The 25,121-nt window shown below is 41.2% G+C and overlaps 1 protein-coding gene across 3 annotated transcripts in view; it reads left to right on the forward strand.

Annotated features, from left to right (window-relative positions):
- Window positions 1–731: 731 nt before the first annotated feature.
- Window positions 732–25,121, forward strand: part of XIAP (X-linked inhibitor of apoptosis) — a 44,174-nt gene continuing 19,784 nt past the window's right edge. Inside the window, exons 1-2 of one of the 3 annotated variants that reach the window (XM_080909843.1) lie at window positions 732–944; window positions 11,261–11,385. The gene's annotated coding sequence lies outside the window, so the exon portion shown is untranslated. Of the gene's footprint in view, window positions 945–10,824; window positions 10,959–11,260; window positions 11,386–25,121 lie in introns of those variants that run through there. The other 2 variants (XM_080909842.1, XM_080909844.1) reach the window with 2 other exon arrangements.

Below are 25,121 nucleotides of genomic sequence, written 5' to 3' on the forward strand. Positions count from 1 at the left end.
CTTGAAAGTTGTCTTCTGACCTCCAAACCTAAAACATTGCACAAAAACATCCATACTCACATGGACACGCACCCTGTAGCAATCACATTAAAAAGTCAAAATTTTAAAAGTAACACGGTCTAAGTGTTCACAGTTAGCAGATACTAACTCGGTTAGAGTCTATTTACATTTAAGATATGAATCCATTCAGCTCTTTGGCTTCTAGTTCATATTCTTTCTACCTAAATACACATCCTATTATCCATATTGACCCCCAACAAGCCAGCTTTCCTCCTGGATGGTAACTCCAGTAGTTTTAAATCCAGACTCACAGGGTCTGTTTTGATATTGTTGGCTCTTTGAACACCGAAGAGATTGAATATAGCCATATGACTGGTCTAGTATATAGGAATCTTGGGTGGACTTTTCCCTTTGTTTGAGATGACTTTATGAGATTCTTTCCCCACCCCCAAAACTGTATGACCCCTTCCCTGGAAAATAAAGGCAGGGAAGGAAAGGGAGGGTTAGGGAGCGACAGCAGTTTTGTCAGCCCAAGATAAGGGCATATTATGACTAAACAAAGAGAGGAAATTGCAGCTGCAAAGAATGTGGGAAAGGTTAAGGCTGCAGACCTCAGAGCAAAAGTCAGGAGAAAACTGGGTGTGATTGGTCCATACCTATAATCCCAGAAACTCAGGAAATTGAAACACAAGTCCCAGGAGAAGTCCCAAACCAGTCTGGACTATAGTATGAGAGCTTGTTAAGGCAAAGAGAGAGAACAAGAATGCCAGAGAGGGAGATACGAGAGAACTAGTAATAAAATCAAAAAAGGAAAGTAAAGGAAGAAAAGAAAGAAAGAAGCCAGAGGGCAAGAAAGGAAATGCTGCAAGTAGATGCCAATTGATCATCATGAATAATCTTCAAAAAGACTGCCCACTGACAGACACCAGCATGATCCTTGGCAGGTATGTATCTTTTCCTGTAAAAGGACACAAGATGACAGTTCTAAGGGCAAAGCCTGGGCTCACTCTACTCACATAGCTTTACTCAGAGCACTTCTGCTTTCTGTCTGCTATGTTTGGGCTTTATCATTTGATGTTTTGCAAAAAGGTTTCAATGCTAAACCAGTCTGATTGCTCTGAGTAGGTAACTGCACATTTTGCTTTGGATAAAACCTTGATGCCACTGAAGTCTAGTGACTACTGTCTCTAGACAGTAGTTCTCTTTTCCTCTTCTGCCTTTAGTCTCCAAAGCTGCGTCCTTTCTCCTATTTTCAGCAACAGCTTCAGGTTGCACTTGATTCTTTTATCTTGTCCTCATTTTCTATGAATTTTTATGTCATCCATTTTCTTTCTTCTACGGTGTAGCAACATAGTAAATGTCTGGTTAAATGATTTAGTGGGCTTGTGGTGGTTTGAATATTCTTGGCTCAGGGAGTGGCATTATTTGGAGATGTGGCCTTGTTGGAGTGGGTGTGGCCTTGTTGGAGGAAGTGTGTCACTGTGGGTGTGGGCTTTAAGGCCCTTGTCCTAGATGCCTGCAAGCCAGTCTTCTCCTGTTTGTCTTCTGAACAAGATGTAGACCTCTCAGCTCCTCCTGCACCATGCTTGCCCGGACACTGGCATACACATCGCCTTGATAATGGACTGAACCTCTGAACCTGTAAGCCAGCCATAATTGAATGTTGTTCTTATAAGACTTGCCTTGGTCATGGTGTTTGTTCACAGCAGTAAAACTCTAAGACAGGGTCACTGGCAGGGTTTTCCCTGAGTTTGTTGTTGTTTTGTTTTGTTTAGTGTTCTCTCATGTATCTCAGACTGGCTTGAAACTTACTGAGTAGCTCCTGGATGGCCTTGAACTTCTGGTGCTCCTATCCTCACCCCCTGAATACTAAGATTACAGGTGTATGCCATCATGCCTAACTTTGGACACTGTCACTTTCATCAGTTGCAGTCTAGTAACTTGTATACCTTTTCCCAATATTTTCCTTAATTCAGAAAAATTCCAAGCAAATGTCCTTGTATAGGGAAGGGTAAGCTCACAATAGATTTTTTTTTTTTAATTTAACATTTCTGTGGGTCTTTGGACACAGAACCCAGACATCATACTTTTATAAGATTATAACCCCCACCGGACAACTCACTCATTAAGTGTGGTGGTTTGAATATGCTTGGCCCAGGGAGTGGCACTATTAGGATGTGTGGCCTTGTTGGGGTAGGTGTGGCCTTATTGGAGGAAGTGTGTTACCGTGGGAGTGGACTTTGAGACCCTCTTTTTAGCTGCCTGGAAGACAGTTTTCTCCTGGCAGCTTTCAGATCAAGATATAGAACTCTCAGCTCCTTCTCCAGAACGGTGTCTGTCTGCATGCTACTGTACTTCCTGCTATGATGACAATGGACTAAACCACTGAAACTGTAAGACAGACCCAATTAAATGTTTACTTTTATGAGAGTTGCTGTGGTCATGGTGTCTCTTCACAGCAATGGAAACCCTAAGACACTAAGTATTTACCAAGGGTGTGAAATAGTCAGGAGATGCTTGTTGATTCGTTTTACAAATACCTACTGAGCCCATACCATGTCAGATGCTGTTGTGACTATTTGTATCTTCGAACAACGGAAAGATCTCTGCTCTCTGTAATGTTTTTTTTTTTTTTCTGCTTTTTTCCTTCCTTTCTTGTCTTAACTGTATGTGAGCCTGCTAGAGTTCATGTGTATCATCTGATAAAAAGTTCAAACAGAGGGCATCAGATCACTGGCAATTGGAGTTACAGATGGTGTTGAGTCACTGGGAACTTAATGGAGAGCCTCTGCAAAACCAGAAAGCATTCCTCATCACTGAGCCACCTCTCCAGTCCATGTTTTATCTTTGAGACGAGGTTTTGCTACATAGTGAAGCTGTCCTCAAATTCTTGCTCTTTCTTCTGTACCCTCTTAAATACTGGGGTTATGGAAATGCAGGACCATGCCTGCTCCTGATCATTTTGTTCTTGAAGATTTTAGTCTAGCATGGATGGAAGGTAAAAACATAACAAAGAAAATAGATGAGAGAGGGAGAGGTCAGTGTTCAGTGGTTAAGAGCACTGACAGCTCTTCCAAAAGACCTAGATTTGATTCTCAGCAACCACACGGAAGCTCATAACCATCTGTAAATCCAGTTCCAGTGGTTCCAATGCCTTCTTCTGTCCCCGGCCGTCCCCAGGAATGCCCATAGTGCACAGACACATATGGTAGCAAAACATTAACACATATAAAATAATAAAACAAGAAGAGAAAATAGTTGAGGGGACATGTAATGGGGAATGGACATGTTGAAGTTGCCTAAGATAGGGTAAATGAGGAGCTAGGAATTCCACTGGGAAGTGGGAGAGGAGACTATGGCTGCATATAACCAGGATTCATTATGTGTATGACGTTGTCAAAAAATAAAGAAAAGGCAGTCTATCAAAAGACAAACACAAAAGAAATGGCTCAGTGGTTAAGAGTATGTACTGCTGTTCCATAGGACCTCAGTTCAGTTCCCAGCACACACATTGGGAGGCTCACAACTGCCTGTAACTCTAGTTCTAATAGATCTGATGCTCTTCTGGTTTCTGTGGGAACCTGTACTTATTTGCATACACTCCCCCCACAGACACTTACACTACACATACACAAAACTTAAAAATAAAATACAATAAATAGTAAGATGACTATACAGTATATCAAAAAAATGCAGCAGATGAATGAAAAAAAATAGCAGGGGAACATGAACAAGGCACATGATATTTTCACATATGAAAATATCAAAATAAAGCCTATTATTTTGAAAATGAAATACAAAAATATATTTAAGAGGTGAAGACCTGAGCATGGTAGCAAATGTCTTTATCCACAAAATTTGGGCAAGGCGTTAAAAGCAGAGGCATCTGTGTGAGTTTGAGGCCAGCCTGGTCTACACAGCATCTCAGGCCAGCCTGAACTATGTAGTGAGACCCTGACTCAAAAACAAAAACAAAGAACTAGAAAGAAAATAACAAATACTGTTAAAAACAGAAAATATAGAGTAGGGGAGACTGGGAGCGGAGCACTGGAAGGAGGAATCAATTATACATTTGTTTTCATTGTTTGGGAACAGTCCTGGGATCTGATGGATAATTGCTATATGCCTAGCTTTATTAGTTCTAAATACGGTGGTCACTGTGGGACTGGTGGAGATGGTGACAACCAAGCCAACATGACAAGAGAGGCAAAGGGCCAGACATGGAAATCCTGGGCTTCATGAGAAGTCAGTGTTCCAGGCAGAATGAGCAGCAGGCACTGGCGCATGACAGTAAAGGAAGAAAAGGTGAGGGTGGGGGGAGGGGAGGGTACAGAGATGACAGGGGTGATGTCTGCGTAGGATTTTGTCATTAGGTATCTATTGCTATGTAATAGGTGTAATAAAGTACTCCAAGACTTAGCTTCTGACAACTGGGCTGGGCGAGAGGATAACTGAAGCAAAGTGCTAGCCTCCCAAGCATGAAGACCTGACTTCAATACCCAGAACCTAGGAGGTAACAATGGCATGATGACATGGGCTGGTAATACAAGCACTGGTGGGGCAGAGATGGGTAGATGCCCTGGAGCTGTTGGCATACATGGTAGGCTACAGGCAAAGTGACTGTCTCGGATACCAGCTAGGCAGTCCCTGTATTACTAGGCAGTCCCTGTATTATTGATGTCATAAAACCATGACCAAAAGCAACTTGGGAACATGGGGGATTTTCTTTTTCATCTTACAGTTTATAGCTGCTCATGGAAGGCAGTGTGGCCTGGAACTTAAGGCCTGAACCTAGATGCAAAAACTGAAGCAGAGACCGTAAAGGAATGTTGTTTACTGGATTGCTCTTATGGCTTGATTAATTTGTTTTTAATACAACCCAGACCCATCTGCCTAGGGGTGGCACCACCCATATCTTCTCAGGTGACTCTAGCTGTGTCAAATTTACAAAAATCTAATTACTCATAGCTCTTGGGAAACTTAGTCTGAAGTTGTCTGGCCTATATACCAAAAAAAAAAAAAAAAAAAAAGGAGAAAGAAAAAGAAACTGCACACATATTCAGGAGAGAGGTTCACATGAATAGTTCTAACTTTGGTTCTCAAGAGATTATATGGTTTTGTTTGGAGACGTTAGTTTGTTGTATTGATTTGTTTCATTTTGTTTTTGAGACAGGGTCTCTCTGGGTAGTCCTTGCCATATGTCCTGGAACTTGATTTGCAGACCAGGGCTGACCTCAATCTCAGATCTGTCTGTCTCTGCTTCCCAAGTGCTGGGATTAAAGGTGTGTGCCACCACACCCAATTTATTGATTCATTTTTTAAAGATGTATTTATTATATATATTAGCACACTGTAGCTGTCTTCAGACACACCATAAGAGGGCATCAGATCCCATTACAGATGGTTGTGAGCCACCATGTGGTTGCTGGGAATTGAACTCAGGACCTCTGGGAGAGCAGTCAGTGCTTTTAACTACTGAACCATCTCTTCAGCCTGCGATTTGTTTTTTTTTTTTTTTTTTTTTTTACAACTTTATTTTAAAAAACAAAGAAAAATGTACAGATTTTAAGCATTTTTTGCATAAAAGTATACATTTTTGTCAGTACTTGTTTTTTTTTTAAGGTTTGATAGTGTGATTATGATCTTACTAGTTACAATGAGCATAAAGTACATGTAAAACAAGATGTAACCTGGAAATAGTCAAAGTTTTCTTGGTGTGTAAAGATTTTATTTTTACAATGAGCAAACAGTACATGTAGCACAGGGTGTAACCCAGAATTTGTCAATGTGTTCTTGGTGGGTAAGGATTGAGCATGACTTGTTTTTGTTTTGTTTTGTTTTCTTTTGTTTTCTTTTTTCTTGGACTTCATACAGTCTGTGAGTTGTTTCTGGGGGAGTGCAAGCCTCTGGGGTTAGCATCCCACTATCAGTGACTGCATATTATGTCTGTTCTTTTGTGACTGGGTTATCTCACTCAGGATGATCTTCTCTAGATGCAGCCATTTTCTTAAGAATTTGGTCAAGTCATTGTTTATGGTGGCTAAGTAGTATTCCATTGTGTAAATGTACCACAATTTTTGTATCCATTCATCTTCTGAAGGACATCTGGGTTCTTTCCAGCTTCTGGCTATTATAAATAGAGCCGCTATGAACATTGTGGTGCATGTACCTTTGTTGTGTATTAAAGTGTCTCTGGGGTATATGCCCAGAAGTGGAATAGCTGGGTCTTCAGGTAGTACTATGTCCAATTTTCTGAGGTATTGCCAGACTGATTTCCAGAGTGGTTGTATCAGTTTACAACCCCACCAACAGTGGAGAAGTGTTCCTCCACAACCTCGCCAGCATCTGCTGTCATCTCCGATTTGTTTTTTTAAGACAGGGTCTTATCTGTATCTATATCTAAAGCTGGCTTTGAATTTACTATGTCATTGAGGATAACCAGGAGCCCATACTCCCAAGTAATGGAATTACAGGTGGGTACCAACACACTAGATTTATGTAGTGCTGGAGATCAGACTCAGAGCTTCATGCATGCTAGGCAAGCACATTACCAAATGAGCAACATGCCAAATCTCAAAAGATCGGACCTAACTATCCTTTTCAAAGTGTCTTACATGGTGAGGAAGGTGTGGTTGCTAGAGAGAAAAGATGAGAAAGGGTTAGGACTTTTCTCATTAGGATTGTTCAGATCCTGGGATGCTCTCTTGCCCTCCTTTTCTTCCTTTCTCTTTTTCTCTCTTTTGAGTGGGGTTTGAGATAGGTAGCCCAAGTTGGCTTCCTATGCAGCCAAGGCTGTTCTTAAAATCCTGGCCTTCCTGATTCCACTTCCACCTCCAAGGACTAGACTACAAACACATGCCAACTGTCTGTCTGTCCTTTCTTATTTCTGTCTTTTCTTTTTTTTTGTCTTTTCTGTATTTTTGTCTTCTCTCTCTCTTTTCTTCCTTCCTTCCTTCCTTCCTCCCTTCCTTCCTTTCTTTCTTTCCTTACTATGTAGACCAGCTGGCTTCAGATTCATAAGCACTGAATAAGCCTTGGCCTCCTAAGTATTGGGATTACAGTCATGAACCATCACTCCTGGCTTCACCTTCTGTTTGAGTACTCAAACCTTACCTGGCTTATTCCCCAGCAACCAATCCAAAAGAGGAAGGCAGGAACCACAGGCCTCTTACAGCCTCACCTCAATATGTCACTCACTACTTTTGTATTTTATGAGTCACAAAAGCCCTAATTCTATCCAGAAGGAAAAAAAAAAAACCCACATGCAAGCACTGGTGACTAGTGAGAGACTAGTTGGATATCATCATGGTGGCTGCCACCATAAACTTTAGTGGTAATGAGAAATCTGGTGACTCTTTTTCTTTTGAGTGAAATGGAGAGCCAGAAAAGGGATCTGGGCAGAAAAGATGATCTGGATTGTGGTTTATGCGCATGCATCACTGGTCACTGTGGGGATGGTGTAGAAAGAGAACTGAAAAGAGCGGTGAGGAAGGTTCTGCATGGCAGGAGAGGGATGGGCTCTCTGGAGTACTGGTGAAGCTGGTGAGAACCGTGCTATTCTGGACATAGTTTCCTAGTATGCACAAAGCCCCACCTTCAATCCCCAGAGCGGCGGCATAGGCATGAACTGGACATGGTGGTGAACACCTAGAATCCCAGTAATAGGGAGGTGAAGGTTGGTCTTCCAAGATGGCTCAGCAGGTAAAAGCATTGATCTTACAAGTCTGGGAACCTAAGTGTGACCCATGGAACTGATAGGAGAAGTAGAAAACTAATTACTGAAATAGCCCCTCCATACACACATGCGTGTGTAAGCCTGGACGTATGCATTTCTCTCACATAACCACATTAATAATAAAAGAAGAAAATGAAGATGAGGGAGAGAAGAAGACGACAAAGGTGAAGGAAAAGAAAAAGAGAAGAGGAGGAGGAGGAAGAAGAAAGTCCCAGCTCTATCTGGGATACATGAGACTCTGTCTTGGGGGAAAAAAAAAAAGAGCTAGCAGTGGGTAAAGGGGCTGACAATCCTGATGAACAGAGTTTGATTCCTAGACCCCAAATGAATGGGGGGAAAGGGTCAACCCCAGCACGCTGTCCTCTGACCTCCACACACGGCATGCCATGCACTCCCAGGAATCAATTGAAAGAGTATAAAAGATGACTTCAAGAGTTTTCCAAAAATGAGTTGGACATAGATCTTCCCACAAGTGAGCTCAGAGCATAAGAGAGACCAGATATTTATCCAAGTGGCCGTATTGTGTGACATGGCGCACTGTAACAAAGCGCTCACTTTAATGTGCAGTTACATGAAAAAGTGCTGGCACTGGACAGTGGTGGTGGTTACACAACAACGGAAATGTCCTCAAAGCCACTGAACTATGTACTTTTATTAGGTCCCAAAGAAGGTCAGGACAAGTCTCACTCAGTACCCATGGCTCCTCCCGGCTCTTCCCACCCCACCCCCACCCTCTCCTGCCTAGAGGCTGGACTTCACTTCTCTTCGCCCTCCCTTCTCATTCCTATATGGACCTGTCATTTTGACCATACACTTTCTTGATCCTCAACTCCTCTCTGATCCACTTGCCTGTTTTCCTCTTCTCTCTTCCCCTCTCTCCTCTCAAGGCTTGGTTCAGTCTGGACTTTCACTGGTGCTTCTGGTTGAACTGTCCAATAAGATCCTTCTCTTTCATGACACTGTGGAGTAGTCATGTCCTCATGTCATTCACAGACAAAATGGCTACAACAGTAGATTTACGTATGCTCCACAATAAAAACAGTGTTAGCTGGCTGGGTGTAGTGGTTTAAGCTCATCTCAGCACTCTGGAGGTTAAGACAGACAGTTGTCATGAATTTGAGCCCAGCTGGTAAGGTATGGCCACATAGAAAGGTCTGTGTCACCAGACATGGTGGAACAATCCCAATTCTCGGGAAAGAAGATCAGGAATTCAAGGCCATCCTTGGCTACATAGGTTTGAAGCCAGCCTAGGATACATGAGGTCTCAATTAAAAAAAAAAAAAATCCAAGCCAAACAGTACTCGTTAGGTGACATGGCTGGAGCTTGCAATCTCAGCAGTCAGAGACTGAAACATAAGGCTCATTGGTTTCAGGCTGGTCTAGCCTACACAATGACTTTGGAGACAGCCTGGGCTATTTAGAAAAAAAAAGATCCACAAAAACAAACAACAAAAAGCCCCAAACAACAATAATAAAGATTCTATAACTACACTTTAAGTTAAAAGAATAAAAGATAACAGAAACTGAGCAAATACAATCTGCAGGTAAGGGAATTTGTTTCACTATATTGCTAGAAGGCAGGCAAACTGGTAAGAGCCGGGCAAGTTAAGTAGTTCTCTTAGAGGACACCGTACACTGTCTTGGAGGAGAGTGAACTTAAGGCTAAGGAGATTTACTCTTATCCTGAAGTGAGAATGGAAAGATTTAACTCAGCCGCACGCAAGCTAGACTGGGGGAAGGGGAAGCCTAAGAGCAGAGAAATCAGAGCAATGGTCAGGACGATCCAGGGTTGAGTCATACTGTTCAGCTCCTACAGAGACAGGCGCAACTGACTTCAGCCTCCTTTAAATGAGGTAATGGTTTGTCTTTTGAGACGGGGTCCCTCACATCTCAGGCTGGCCTCAAACTTCCTACTGAGGATGACTTTGAACTCCTGATCCTTCTGTTGATAAAATTGAAGGTGGTTTGGTAAGACTCCCATCTAAAGGGGAAAAGATGGTGCTTTACTGGTTTTCATATTTAAGAATGCTCGGAGAGGTGAGATCAGTATTTGCTTGCAGTTGTTTGATTGGCAGTGATGGGGTTTGAATTTAACCTTTCATGTGCTTGACTATTACGGAGTTACATTCCTAGCCCTTGCTTGAAATTGTTATCATTGTAATCGGTCAGATATAATTCTCAGAGCTCTTAAGAGCACACCCTGGGACCTGGGACACAGATGGCTTAGTGGGTAAGGGCATAGCCACCAAACCTGAGGATATTAGTTCTTCTCTAGAACCCACATTCTGGGAGGGAGTGGGCTCAAGTGTGTCCTCTGACCTCACACAGTAAATCAATGTAATCATTTTTTCAAAAGATTGCATAAGGAGGGATATTACACTAACAAAAGTTTAAGAGCCAAATGTATTTCTTTTCCTTTTTCAAGTTCCTTTTCATCAAGGGCAGCGTTATTTAACCAGGCAGAAGGTACTCATGATCTTCTTTTAAATATATGCAATCCATCTTATTACACTAGCCATTAGGAGTCGAAATTCCTGAAATTTAAATGTTTTATCTGAGAACTCATCTTTGTTCAATTATTTCTCTTTTTTTTCACAAGTTAAATATTTCCCATTCTGTTTGTCTCCCCCGTAATTCCTTCCATCTCCCTCTATTTGGAAACAACTGATTCTCTAATCTTAGTTTACTTTTTTTGTCGGAGGTATGTGTGATACTGGGATAATTATTTTCTCCGGGTCTCAGTTTCCCCTGTACAGTGGAACTTCATAGAGGTGTCCTGCCTTCCTGGGTTCTCAAAAATAACAAGGAATATGTTATATACCTACTAGGGTCCCTGGTATCCGGTGAGAACTCAATGTGTTGTGACCCCCTTCCCCTCGCTTTTTAATCTTCTTACCTGTATTCCCCAACTCCTCCCTCACCCTAGAGTCCAGGTAAAAGCTGTAGGGGGGTAAAAGAAAAAAAAAAAAGTCCTGGTTGCTAAAAGAGGAAATGCTTGAGTTGGGGGCGGGGACTGCGAAGTGACCTGTGCGCATGTGCAGCGGCTGGGTCAGGCTCTGGCTTGGAGCTGGGGAGGAGGGAGGGGAGGGGGTGGGGGGGTCGGGCTGCATAATGAGGAGGACTGGGGGTTTTCTCCATGCCCCCTTCCGGCTCCGGGAGGCGGCGGGACCTTGGCGGTCCCCGGAGCGGGCGCCGTGCTAATCGAGGGGTGCTCGGCCCCGAGGTAGGTTGGAAGATGGCGGAGTGGCAAAGAAGGAGGGGCTGTGCCGGGCGGGAGCAGAGCTCCCGGGGGTGAAGGGGGAGGTGGGAAGGACATGGCCTGAGGCCAGGGCCTGGGCGCGCCCGGGAAGCGGGCGGACGGGACCGGGTGCTTTTTTTTTTTTTTTTTAAGTACTGACGTGGATGCACTTGGTTCCGGTCTTCGAGTTTTCTCCAAAGGGACTGTCCTGCCTGGAAAGGCCGAGGGAGGGAGGGAGGGAGGGAGGGAGGGAGGGAGCCATAGTGACTTCCGTTTCCTTCTCCTAGGCCGGGTCCCGCCGCCCAGCAGAGTTGTGTTTTCCTGATCCGGGCTCGCGCCGCCCCTCCTCCGGGACCCTCCCCTCGGGAGCCGTCGCCCCCGGTGGTTAGTTAGGACTGGATTGCTTGGCGCGGTGGGTACAGCTCTTGTGGGTTTCCCGCCCTCCCCTCCTCTGCTCTGCTCTCCTCTCCTCTCCCTTCTCCTCCCTCTCCCCTCCCCTCCTCTCCTCTCCCCTCCCTCCTACTCCTTTCCCCCTCCTACTCCTCCCCCCTTCGTCCTCCCGCGTCCCTCCTCCTCCCCCTTCTTCCTTCTCCCCCTTCTCCTTTTCCCTCCCTCCTTTTCTTCCCCCTCCCTTCCGCTTGGGCTAGTAGCTCTGCTTTAGTTGGGCGGGAAAGGCCGCGCCTGCCCTCGGGGAATGCTGGCCTGGGCTCCTTGTCCAGGTTCCCGGGATTCCCTGGAAGCCGTGGGTAGGCTGGCTGGCTTCAAGCCTTCGGGTCAGCCTCCTTAAACTTCGTGACACCTAAGGTAAATCTAGTTAAATAATTAAAAAAGAAACAAAAAAGATACGATCAACCTCCTTGCCCCCCCCTCCCCATCCGATGCCTTGTATGGGGCCGGGTGCTGTTGCTGGCAAGGACTCAAAAGAATGAGGGCCAGAGAGTTTCCAGAGGAGGAGATTGCTGGTCATTTTTGCCTCTTTGTCACCTTGGTCACTTCCCCAGCATATTACTGAAAGAAAAAAAAGTCACTTTAACTTTTAGTTTCACTATTTTAACTCCACAGTTGACTTGAATTGTGGGGTGTTTTTCTTTTAAGGGAGGGGAGCGATGACTGTAGAAATTAAGCAGTGATTCTTAACATCTTCAAAAAGGAAAACATTAGTGGAAGCCTTGGGGGGAAACAAACCTACCGGAGTTTAATCTACTACTTTGCCTTCAAGTACAATTATGGCGCTACTTCTGACAGCCCATCTATACCTCGATAGTGAATGAGTCATAGAAACAGAAGCAGACTGGAAACTGCTATTTCTCAGTTTCTCCTTCATAGGATTTTTTTTTTTTTTTTTTTTTTTTTTTTTTTTTTTTTTTTTTTAGCCAGTTCAAGAGAACACTGTTAAGAGCCGGCCATCTTAGAGTTATGCCATTTTTGAATTGGAAAGCTTAACTCTTTGTTTTACAAAGCAAAACCTGCTCAGGGTTTCATGTCTTGTCTAAGGTTACCATGCTAATTAGATCAGAACTCTGGCTCCCTGGCCACCTCACTCCTGTTGCTTCATGTAACCTCTAAGCAAATATCTAAGTTTATGCTATTTAACATTTCTGTATAGCATGATGCTACTTTGTCTCATTGTTTGCACCATTTTCAGTGTACTGAACGTGTATGTAAAGATTGTGCCTGGGACTGTTTCCCCCCATGACTTAAGAATGGAAAAGATTTTAGGCCAGATAGAGTTATACCTACAGACACAGAAACATATGCTTAAATCTATTTGGATTGGGTCACATGGACCCTTGTAAGAGATACAGAAAAAATGGTAACCCTGGTTACTTCTGAAGAAGAGGGATGGAAACCTATGCTTTGTTCCTGTGCCTTACATGTTTGAATATTTTACTATAAACAAGTTTGATTTTATTCTCAAAAGTTTTAAAGCTGACATAGATGTATAGCAACAAATGTGTTTGCAGTTGGTATTTATGAGCATGTATTTATCAGTGATTTTTACTGTAAAATCCAGTATGGTTTATGTTGTCTTAACAGGCTTGATTACTTGAGTATTTATGTTTCAGTTTTGGCTTTTATCTATTGTTCGGTATTCATGTGAAATGGTAAAAGGTTAGTCCTTATTTTAAAAAATGCATATGGTAAGCTTCCTAATTATCAAATAGTATAGGAAATTATGGAATTCAGATATCAAATTTAATACATAGATAAATCTGACTCAGTCTTTTGGGATTAAAATTGTTTTTTAAAAAGGTTATTATGATTGTGAAGGTTGTATTGGTATATTAGCTCAGTGTAGTACAGTAAATACTTGCTTACCATGTGTAGGGCTCTGGGTTTGATTTTTTTTTGAGCATATCAAAGAAAATGTTAAAATTTGATTGAGAGACATTATGAAATTTGTGAAACTAGTATAACCCACTATTTTGTACAATGACTATACACCAATAGAAAAAAGGAAAGGGAAAGAAAGCTAGATGCTGTGGCTTTGTCTGTAAACCCAACCCTGGAGTCAGTGCATGAGAATTTTGAACTCAAGTCAGCCTGGGCTATGTGGTGAGACCCTGCCTCAAAAGCTGGGTTGGACAGATGGCCATTTAAATACCTTGACTGCTCTTTCAGAGGGCCGGGGCTCTCTTCCTCACACTCACACGGTGTCACAGCCATCTGCAACTCCAGTTTCAGAGGATTCAGTGCTGCTTTTGGCTTCCTCGAGTACCTCGTGCATGTGATACACATATATGCATGCAGGTAAAATATCCATATACATAAAAAAAACAGTGAGGGCTCACACTGTAACGTGTGCATTTGGTAGGAAGAAGATCAAGAGTTCAAACCCAGCCTGGGATACATCATATCCTGTACAAAGCAGAATCAGAATCAACAAAACTTTTCTATTTCGTGGCATTGCTTGGAATGATGTGTTTGCTTTTTGCCCTTCTTATCACTCCTCATGCATGTGATACAGTTTTAAAAATGGCGAATGTTTTGGGTTCGACCTAAAAGCATCAAAGGGTTTGGGGGTATACATCATCAGTCCAGCATAGTATACCCTAGGCTCTGAAGTCAGCATCTAGAACTAAAGAAGAAAAAAAAAAGACTGGGCACATCCCCATCTTTGAATTCTGCTCTCTCGTTTACAGATAGGGTAATGAAGACTCAAGAGGTGAAAAAGTGGATTGCTCAGAGTTACACTGTTTATTGTTAGCAGACTTTGAACTGGTAATCTCTGTCCTAGCCTAGAATTCCTCTACTTAATTGCACTGCCTTTTAGTGCATTTAGTGAGTCCAACTAAAGTAACAAGGTAATGCTGGCTAAAAGCTGGTCAGACACATTTTAGTGGGCAGGCATTTTACTTAATGTGCTAGCTAATTCAGTGTAGCATGTACAATTTTGGCATAAATGTCCCCTTTAGGTTTCATTTTGTACATTAATTTATTTAGTATATTCTCTGTATTTAATGATTGAAGACTAAATGTAACATAATGATTTCACTGGTTTTGCTTGATCTAAGTTAAGTCTACTAGTAAGTGCTGGGGGGAGCTAGGGTTTAGAAAATAAACATTTATTGAGTACTTACTATATGCTAGACACTGCACTTAGTGATAGGGGTCTAAAGATGAGTACATATTACATACAGTAATACATATTTGTAATTTTTTTACTTGGCAAATCAAGGCAGAAAGGTAACATTTTCCAGGACAGCCTGGGCTGCATATTGAGAGCTCCCACCTTAGAGAAAAAGCACTAACAGATGAGTATGCTAAAGTGCCCTTGTTATTTTGAGGTAGGAAGATTATGATAAGCTGTCGATGATTCTTAAGTTTATCTCTGGAGTAATCTGTTGTTAATAGTGTTATGTAACCTGTTAGCATTGTTTAAGGTCATTGTGCATGCCCATTTGAGGAGACAAGCGGTATTAGAAAATGAGAGATTAATGTCAAACTTAATAAATAATCATATACAGCGGAAAATACCCTGAATTGGATGCCATGGGACATTTTCTTTGGTCTTGGCTTTATTTCCACTTAGACTCAGCATCTCCATGTTTCTTTTTATTTTTCTCAAAAATATGTTTATTCTATTTAGTTTAGAACATAAAAGGGTGTTTTGGGTATTTTAAATTAAAAAGGCATCTAGAAAACGTGAAGTTTGAGGTGGAACAGAGAGCTGGGGCCCTGCTCAGCAATACTTGTTTCTCATTCAGCATTGTGTGCAAACGGTCCCCATGTGAAAGGCTTTCAAAGTATGCACCTTATTCTATACCTATTTTCTGTACAGATTTGAACTCCTTGACTTCCAAGATTCAAAATTAATTAAACTTTTAATTATTTTATTTTTCTGAGACAGGGTTTCTCTGAGCAGCCCTAGCTGTCCTGAAATTCTCTCTGTAGATCAGGCTGGCCTTGAACTCACATATCTCCCTGTCTGTGCCTTCCGAGTGCTGGAATTAAAGGCATACACCATCACAGCCCCGCTCTTGTACTTTATTTTGCTTTTGTGGCAAGATCTTGCTATATAACCTATGCTGGTAACTTCATTTGTGAATAGCTGTTCTGGTTGCTTGATCAGACTGTAATTCCATTATTCATTATGGGCAGAGGCAGGAATACCTTGAATTCATAGACAGCCTTAGCTACATAGTGAACTCTCTCTCCAAATGAGTAGGCTAAGCCTAGGCATAGTAGTATACACTTGTCATCCTAGCACTTAGGAGACTGAAAGAGGAGGATTACAACTTTTGAGGCCAGCCTGTGGTACATACATAATGTGGCACTATCTCAAAGAAGGGAATGGAGGAGCTGGAGAGATGGTTCAGTGGTTAAGAGTACTGACTGATCTTCCAGAGGTCCAGAGTTCAATTCCCAGCCACCATATGGCGGCTCACAACCATCTCTAATGGAATTCAGTGCTGCCTTCTCGTCTGTCTGAAGACAGCTACAGTGTGCTCATACAAATAAAATACATTTTTTTAAAAAAAGTTGCTAGCCACCAAGCCTGACATCTGAGTTAATCATGAACCTATGTAGTAAAATGAGAGCTGGCAACTGTTAAGTTTTCCTGATTTTTGCAGTGCCCCCACCAGAAAATAAATAAGTAAATGGGATTTAATTTGTTTTAAATTTATGACCTCCCTTCTGCTATAAAACAATAATATGGCTAGCCTGAGCTATGTGAGGCCCTGTCTCAAAAGTAAACAAAATAATGTTTCAGCACTTGTTTGAAAGTGATTCCTAGCATGATCATAAAATAAAATTTTATTTTAGGGTCTAAGAGTACAGCTCTGGTAGAACATTTTCCTCATGTGCATGGACTTGGCTTCTATCCCAAGGATTTAATGATAATGATGATAATAATAATTTATTCTGAGACATTTCTAGGGTGGGTAATATAACCATTTACTAGATTATCTACTGACACCCAACATGGCATTGTGGAATCACCTGGTTGTAAGTATTGTACCCTGATTAGTGTCAGAATAAGTTACCTAGTTGAGTATAGAAGATCAGGATAACCTGTAATTATTTTTATGGTATTGGTTAACTTTTCAAAATTCATGTCTTAATCTGTGAAAGGAGTGATTTTGCTGTCCTGTTCAGCACATAGTCCATTTTTTACCTCTGATTGGTCTGGACCTCACAAGGCATGTCCCCACTCATTGAGTGCAGTTTAGTTTGTGATTGTTTATAAACATAGAATACATTTAATTTTCAGTATAATTGTATCTTAACCGCTGTCCCTTTATAAAAGGTATATGGGGAATAAAACAAGGTACATTTTTGGCTAGAAGAGGCATAATCCTTTATGTGTATTAAGCCCCTAAAATCATGTGTCCCTTTTCCTTCCTTCCTTCCTTCCTTCCTTCCTTCCTTCCTTCCTTCCTTCCTTCCTTCCTTCCTTCCTTCCTTTATCTTTTGGAGACAGGGTTTCCCTCTGTATTCCTGGGGGAATGCCTTAGAGCTGAATATGAGACCAGGCTGTCTCAGTGGTGCTAAGATTAAAGGTGTGCATCACCAGTTCTTCTAATTATTTTTTAAAAGGCAATAAATGAATGGCAAGATATCAGTTAAAAATACTATTCAACTGGAAAACTATTGAGTTAGATCCAAATGTGGCTTAGACCTTTAATACCAGCATTTTGTAAGCTATAGCGGGGTACGATAGAGGCCAGCCTGAGCTAACTGAGTTCTAGGCAAACCTGTTCTACAGAGTAAGATTCTATCTCAAAAAATAGATTTCCATCCCTTCCAATAAAGTAGCAATCAGAAAGTAACTGGTCTTTTAACCCATTTTGTAGCTCAGTTATTTCCATCTAACCAGTGGATCAAAACGCATTTGCTTTCTGGCAAGAGTCAGAAATGTGACCTATTCATCACTAAGACTTTACCTTTATCTTCTCTGTCTCTTGTCTAACCTAATGATCAACAATGTTGACATCAATTTTCAATTTCTCCTCTTGTATGTTTTCCTCCTAGACAGTAGCAAACTGGTAACAAATCTTAGGTAGCAAAGTAAAGAACTATCTTTCTTTCTTCCTGTAATTTATGAAAATTGTCTTCAATGAAAAGTCAAAACCTGGCAGTACACAGTCTCAGTATTCAGTTAATTAGGTTAATGTATTCACAGATGAAAGCATTTTGACATGGATAGTAGCCAGATGACACTATCTGGTGGGCAGGATTGTACAGTGGCCCCCTGACAAATTAAGAGTCTACCTGCTTATTTATTCGATTAGAATTCAGAAAGCTTACTGGATAAAATTTAAATGGTGAGAGAAGGAAACAAAGGAGATAATAAATCAGCAATAGCATTACCCAGAGATAACCTTATTTGGGGTGGAGGAGGAAGAGACTTTACTGCTTTACAGGTTGCAGTCTATCATTGAGGGAAGCTGGGGCAGGAACCTAGAGCTCAGCCTGCTTTTCTTTTATATTAACTAATTAATTCACTTTAGGTCCAGTCATACCCTACCCCCACAGATGGCTCAGCTATTAAAGGCTAGGCTCACAACCAAAAATATACCAGATAACATCTTTTTAAATGATAGCTTCTCACATTGTAGCCCAAGCTGGCTTGGAAATCATTGTGTATCCCAGGCTTACTTCAAACTTTGAGCAGTTTTCCTGCTTCAGCCTTCTTGTGGAAATATACTTGTAAGTCACCATGGCTTGCAGCAATAGAATTTCAGTGCCTAACATTGCCAATTTGTGCTTTTGTTATTGGGTTATATAGTTTGTATCATCATCATCATGGTCATGCTCCCAGGACCTCATCTAAAACCTGAGCTTTTGGGGCTTTGTTTGTTATGTTTCTGGGGATGGGATGCCTATGCATATTGGGCAAATGTTCTACCTCTGACTAAATACCCCTGGTCCTACAGTCTAGGATTTGAGTTTTTTTTTAATGTGTGTATGTTTTATAATGTTTTTCAGGGAAGGGGGTGGGTAGATTGGGGAACATATGTGCCACAATGTGCATGTGGAAGTTAGAGGGATACTTTGTGGGATCAAGTTCCTCCCTCTCTTCCATCCCTCCTCCCCTCCCTCCCTCCTTTTTACTTTCCTTCCTTCTTTCTTTCTTTTAGTTTTTCTTAAGATTTATTTATTTTATGTATGTGAGTACACTGTAGCTGTCTTCAGACACACCATAAGAGGGCATCAGATCCTATTACAGATGGTTGTGAGCCACCATGTGGTTGCTGGGAATTGAACTCAGGACCTCTGGAAGAGCAGTCAGTGCTCTTAACCGCTGAGCCATCTCTCTCTCTCTCTCTCTCTCTCTCTCTCTCTCTCTCTCTCTCTCTCTCTCTCTCTCTCTCTCTCTCCCCCTCTCCCCCTCTCCCCCTCTCCCCCTCTCCCCCTCTCCCCCTCTCCCCCTCTCTCCCTCTCTCCCTCTCTCCCTCCCTCCCTCCCTCCCTGGCTTTCCTGAAACTAGCTCTGTAGACCAGGGTGACCTTGAACTCACAGAGATATACCTGATTTTGCTTCCTGAGTTTAGTTCAAAGGCATGTGCTAACCACTGCCCAGTGAATATTGTGTTTTTGTATGTTTATGAATAGCACATTTTCAGCCTTTTACATGTACCTTTTATGTTATTTCTGTTCTGACAGTTAAACCCAGGTCCTTGCATATGATAAGCACACTTTGTAGTGTTAAGATGAGCCTATATACTGTTTTGTTTTTGTTTTTGTTTTTTTGTTTTTTTTTTTGTTTTTTTTTTTTTTTTTGAGACAAGGGCTTCCTGTAGTCCTGACTAGCCTCCAGTTTAGCAGTACTTAGCTAACTTAGCCACTGTGGTGGTTTGAATGAAAATGGTTCCCATAGACTCATAAGGAGGCACTATTAAGAGGTGTGGCCTTGTCGGAGAAAGTGTGTCACTGGGTATGGGATTTGAACTTTCAGAAGCTCAAGTCAGACCCAGTGGCTCTCTTCTGCTGCCTGCTGATCCAGATGTAGAACTCTCAGGTTCCTTTTCCAGCACAATGTCTGCCTGGATGCTGCCATGCTTTCTGCCATGATGATAATGTGCTATATCTCTGGACTGTAAGCCAGTCCCAGTGAAATGCTTTTCTGTTGAAACTAGCACATGCCAGGTACTGCGGGAGTGCTATGCCAAGCAGAATTCTACACTAAGTCCTTTCCCTTAGTCTCAAACCCAATGAAGTCCATAGCTACAGAGTAGAGAGCTGTGCAGTCCACTCCATAGTTGGGCGAATGAAATCCATAGATGGGTCTCAAAAGATGGAATAGAAATGGCCAGTAAATGTGAAAGTGTCCGATCTCCTCAGCCATCAAGAAATAGAAATAAAACAGCACTGGGGTCCCATTTCACAACAAAGTAGCCATTTTAATACAGATAATTTTTAATATTTCCTCTAGATAAATTCATAGACAAAATTTCTAAGATGACAGTATTCATGTTTAAATTTTTTTTTGTTTTGTTTTGTTTTACATATACTGCCAGGATACTTTCCAGAACACTCGGCCAATTTTATTTTTTCTGTGGTATCTATTTGATACAGTGTTTTTATTAATTTGTGAATATCATACAGCATATTTTGACAGTATTTACCCCTGCTCTTCCTTTTACAGAATGTCTGTAAGTAAAACAAAACAAAAAAAAAAAAAGCAAATGTTGAGAATTGGGGTATGGAGAGAAGGGAGCCTCATTTGCTGGTGGTGGGAGTGCACATTAACCTAGCCACTATCAAAACCCAGAGGGTTCTCAGAAAAGTAAAACTAAGGTCTTTCTTTTCTTTGACCTAGGGTCTCTTATGGCCAGAGATGTTTTTGAATTCCTTATCCTCCTGCCCCACATCCCATGCGCTGTGATTATAAGCATGTACCACCACACTTCACTTTATTTAATCATTTGCTTATATGTTTATTGAAGCAGGTTCTCATTCTCAGACTGGTCTGGTACTCTGTAACCCTGCTGGCTATTCTCCTGCATCTGCCTCCAAAATGGAATTAAAGGTGTATGCCACTCCTGGATGTCTAAAGACTTTTTAAATGCCTATACTTGCTCCTGTGTTCCTTGATTATTTCCGGAAGAAAACATAGGAGACTAGTGAGAGTGATTGCTTCTAGGAAGGGCCCTGGCGGTTTAAGGTACAGAAGTGGATAGATAGAACTTGGATTGTTCAGGTGGTTTATGTCCACTTTATCTGTTTTTAAAGTCAAAGTCACACTGTAAAACAATGAAGTCTTCTTAACCTTATTTGAAATTAGGAGTTTCACAGTATAATGAATTTAAAATGATGCCAACAGAGTAAACTCTAGTTTACTCTGGCTGCCTGGCTGCCTGGCTGTCCTGGAACTCCTTACATAAACCAGGCTGGCCTTGAATTCACAGAGATCTGCCTGCCTCTGTCTCCTAAGTACTGAGCTTAGAGGTATGTACCACCATTCTTGGCAAAGCTACTTCTTAATGTATTTTTACCATATTGAGAAAATACCCTTCAGATTTGAATAATTTGTTTATCCACTGTTTTAAATAGCACACAATTATTATAGAAGCACCCATACATAATTAATAGACCACAGGAACTTTTGTTTCTTTCCGAATGTAATGATTTATTCTTAATTTCTGTATGCGTTCTTAATTTCTGTATGTAATTATTTTTATTATGTGTGTGCATTGTACCATAAATATTAAAGAGTTCTGGCAAAAAGAAAGTAGGTGTTCCACATAAGTGTGTATGTGGAAAGTGACCTGTAAACTATCAATGACAGGTAGATACTACATAGTTAATCTTAATCTTTTCTAAATTACATTTTAATCTTTAATATCTTATTATTTTATGTATATGAGTGTTTTGTTTGCATGTATGTGTGTGTATCACATGAATGCTTGGTATCCCCAGAAGCAAGCAAAAGGCATTGGATCCCCTGGAACTAGAGTTAAACAGTTGTGAGCTCTCTTGTTAATGCTAGGAGCTAAACCCAGATCCTCTGAAAGAGCAGCCAGTACTTTTAATTGCTAAGTCATCTCTCATGCCTCCTCTGTATTTTTTTTTTAAGTTAAGGTAGTGTTTGTAGTATAATCCTACTAGAAACCCAGTCAGCCTGAGAAGATAGCCCCGTGACAGAGCACTGGCCCCAATATGATCCACAGTAGAACAAGCTCAACAGAAAGAAGAGAATACAAAGGCTTTGTGTAAAAACATACACCAGGTTTTCCATTTGTGTGAACTTATTTTTCTGTTGGTAAATTTTATATCTAAAACATTATAGTACTGAAATTCATTTAAAAAATAAAAAAGTGTTAGGCATAGTTGTCTGCACTTCCAGTTTATGAATGGCTGAGGCAGGAGGATGGTGAGTTTATTGCTAGCTCCAGACAAACATGGGCTGTATAATAAAATCTTGTTTCAACTTTCTCCTTGCCCTCATAAAATAAATGCACAGCAGAAGCTTGGAATGGTGCTACAGGCCTGTAATCCTAGCATTTAGAGAGCTAAAGAGGAGGATTACAAGTTCTGTGGCTCGCCTGGACTGCAAAGCAGGGTCAAGGTGAGTCTGCTAAGTGAGTGGTAGCCACCCAGTCTCCGAATTTGGAATGGACTAGTGAGATGGCTCAGCAGGTAAAGCATTGCCATGCCAGAACCATGTAAAGGTGGGAGGAAGAACTGACTCCACAAAGCTCCTCTCTGACCTCTGTACTCATGCTGTGGACTGCATATGCTTTTCCCCCAAGCGTACACACAAAGTTAAATTTCGAAGGTAAGTAAAAATGCTAAAAACCTAAAATAGGTGAAGCTTTAGATCACTCAGCTAGTATGTGTACGACGGTTCAGTTCCCAGCACCACAAAACAACAAAACATACTAATATACAATAAGCTTACAGGAATTCCAATGAGACTGGACAATAGGGGTATATTATTAAAGGAGTTTCATTAACAGAGGCAGTGGAATTTGTCTTTGAGAATATTTAGAATTCCCAGGAGGTGGTAGTACATGTGTTTCATCCTAGCACTTGGGAGGCAGAAGCAAGTGGATGGATCTCTTGATTTCTGGGCCATTCGGGTTTACAGAGTGAGGTCTAGGACAGTCAGCACTACACATGGAAATCCAGTCTCTAAAAATAAAAGAAATAAAAATGCAACCAGACATGGTGGTGTACATCTTTAGTCTCAGTACTTGGGAGGCAGAGGCAGGTGGATCTCTGTGTTCAAGACCTTGTCTCCAAAAAAGAAATAATAACAAAATAAATAATAGGGGCTGATAAGATAACAATAGGAGCTCCGAAGCTACCAAGTCTTGCGACCTGAGTATAATCCCTTCGGCATACATGGTGAAAGAAGGGAGCTGATTCCTGCAAGTTATTCTCTGATTTCCACATGCGTGTTGCGGTGCAAGATCTCTCACCTACAAAATAAACAAATGAAGAGAGCTTTGAAATACACAGGAGCCCAGTATGGTACACATCCTTAAACACTGCAGTTAGGAAATAACAGCTAAAGGACACAGAGTTCAAGGCTGTCCTTGGCTGCCCTCCTTCCTTATTTCCCTGTTTTCCTCAAAACTAACTAAACTAATAATGATAGTAGTAGTTGTTGTACTTGGAAACATAAGAACAGAGATTGTCAGGGCTGAAGAGATGGCTCAGCAGGTAAGAGCTCTTTCAGAGGTGCTGAGTTCAAGTCCCAGCAACCACATGGTGGCTCACAACCATCTGTAATGGGATCTGATGCCCTCTTCTGGTATGTCTGAAGACATCTACAGTATACTCACATAAAATAAATAAATCTTTTTTAAAAAGTAATTTAAAAGAACAAATTGTCAGTACGATGGGAGATAATTTCAAGCTATTTCACACTAGAATTTATGTGTTTATGAAAAAAATTAAAAGGGCTCTGGAAAAATAAGTTAAATATGAAATCACTTAGAACAGAAATGTCAGTCCTCAGTGATTCTGGGAACACTACTGCAGTTTCCACACCAAGGACAAATTAAAACACAAGTAAATTAACTGGTGAAGGAAGCTTTTCTAGACTTAAAATTGACATTTTAACAATTGCTAGGCAGTTTTAATATTTAAAGATTTATTAAAATATAATTCAACTGCTGTAAAATTAAAGTATACATTTATGGATCTAGAGATGTAGTTCCATGGTAAAGCATTTGCTTAGCAGGCATGAGACCACGAGTTTCATCTCTAGTACCATGAAAGTAGAAATAAAAGCATGAAGTACATGTACTATTTATGGTTTGAGTGTGTTCTCAGAGTTGGGAATGGATCAGTGCGATCTAAGTTTTAGTCCTGTAGCTGCCAATACTCAGTTTCCATTTGCAGTAACCTCTCAGTTCCATCCTTCAGTCCTAAACAGCCACCAATCCAACCTTTGTGATTCTGCTAGTTTCCCCAGACCTATTCTGGGCAATGGTATCCAAGGTCAACTCTAGTTTATTTTCCTTTCCATTCCTCCTTTTTCTGAAGTACCAGGGATTGAACATAGGGCTTCCCATCACACACGATACACAAGTGCTCTACAGCTAAGCCCCAACCACTTTAGTTTTATTTGAGACAAGTTTGCTATCTATCATGGCTGCCCTAGGAATTACTGTATATCCCAGGACTGGCATCACAACACAGTCCTGCTTCTTCCTCTGCATGTTGAGATTACAAGTGTGACGTACCACGCCCACGCTGAAGGTCATAAAAGATAAGTTTTACAAGTCCTGTGATATCCTCACTTAGAATACAACAGGGTTTCATAATGTAATTGTTTTAGCTTCTGAGTTTTTATTGGGAACATATCTTAAATTCTGTGCCTACACTACTTGCTAAACTCAATGTGAGATAGGGGAAGAAGCATTCTTCCAGGCTCAACTGAATTTCTTCTGTTAAGTTTCCTATGTTTTCAGTTGTAGGAACACCTTAGGCCAGTAGTGTGCTATTTTTTTCTATGAAAGTGCGATTTTCCTTTTTGGTTGACATAAGGTTTTCTATAGCTCAGGCTACCCTCCAACTCATGTACTGGCTTTAAAATTGGTATGTAATCCAGACATGCCTTAAACCTTAGGCTTACTGCCTCAGTCTCCGAAGTAGTTGGGCTTAATATGCATGAGGCATCCTGTTTAACATATACTACTAAAACAAACAAACAACATTCTTTTGTTGTGAGTGAGACCTCTTGAAATAAACTGGGATATAAGGAACCCTGGGTCTTTTTCCTAAACTGTGCGTTATATTCCCTTAAGCTGAAACCATCAAAGATAATATTTAGTGCAAGGATTGTAAGTGGTGGGAAGCCTGTGACATGTTTATGAAAGAGGATCCACATCAAAGACTTAAAGCATACCAGTGATTAGATACTGCCTTTCATTGGTTAATAAAACAAATCAGTTAAAACATGTTCTCTCTCTCTCTCTCTCTCTCTCTGTGTGTGTGTGTGTGTGTGTTTGTTTGTGGAGGAGACAGGATCTTGTGTAATCAAATTGTTCTTCAACTCACTAGTAACAGAGGCTGCCCTTGAACTCCTGACTCCACCTCCCAAGTTTGAGGATTAAACACATGTGCAACTAATTCCAACCTTCATGGTCTGTTTTAAACATATTATAGCATCATTGTAAAATCTTCCAAATATGTCATAAAATTGTATACCATTGCTTGCTATTCCATTATGTTACATTGTTGGCTT

The sequence above is a fragment of the Micromys minutus genome (genome assembly GCF_963924665.1).
Source record: "Micromys minutus genome assembly, chromosome: X".
In the NCBI taxonomy this organism is placed as follows: domain Eukaryota; kingdom Metazoa; phylum Chordata; class Mammalia; order Rodentia; family Muridae; genus Micromys; species Micromys minutus.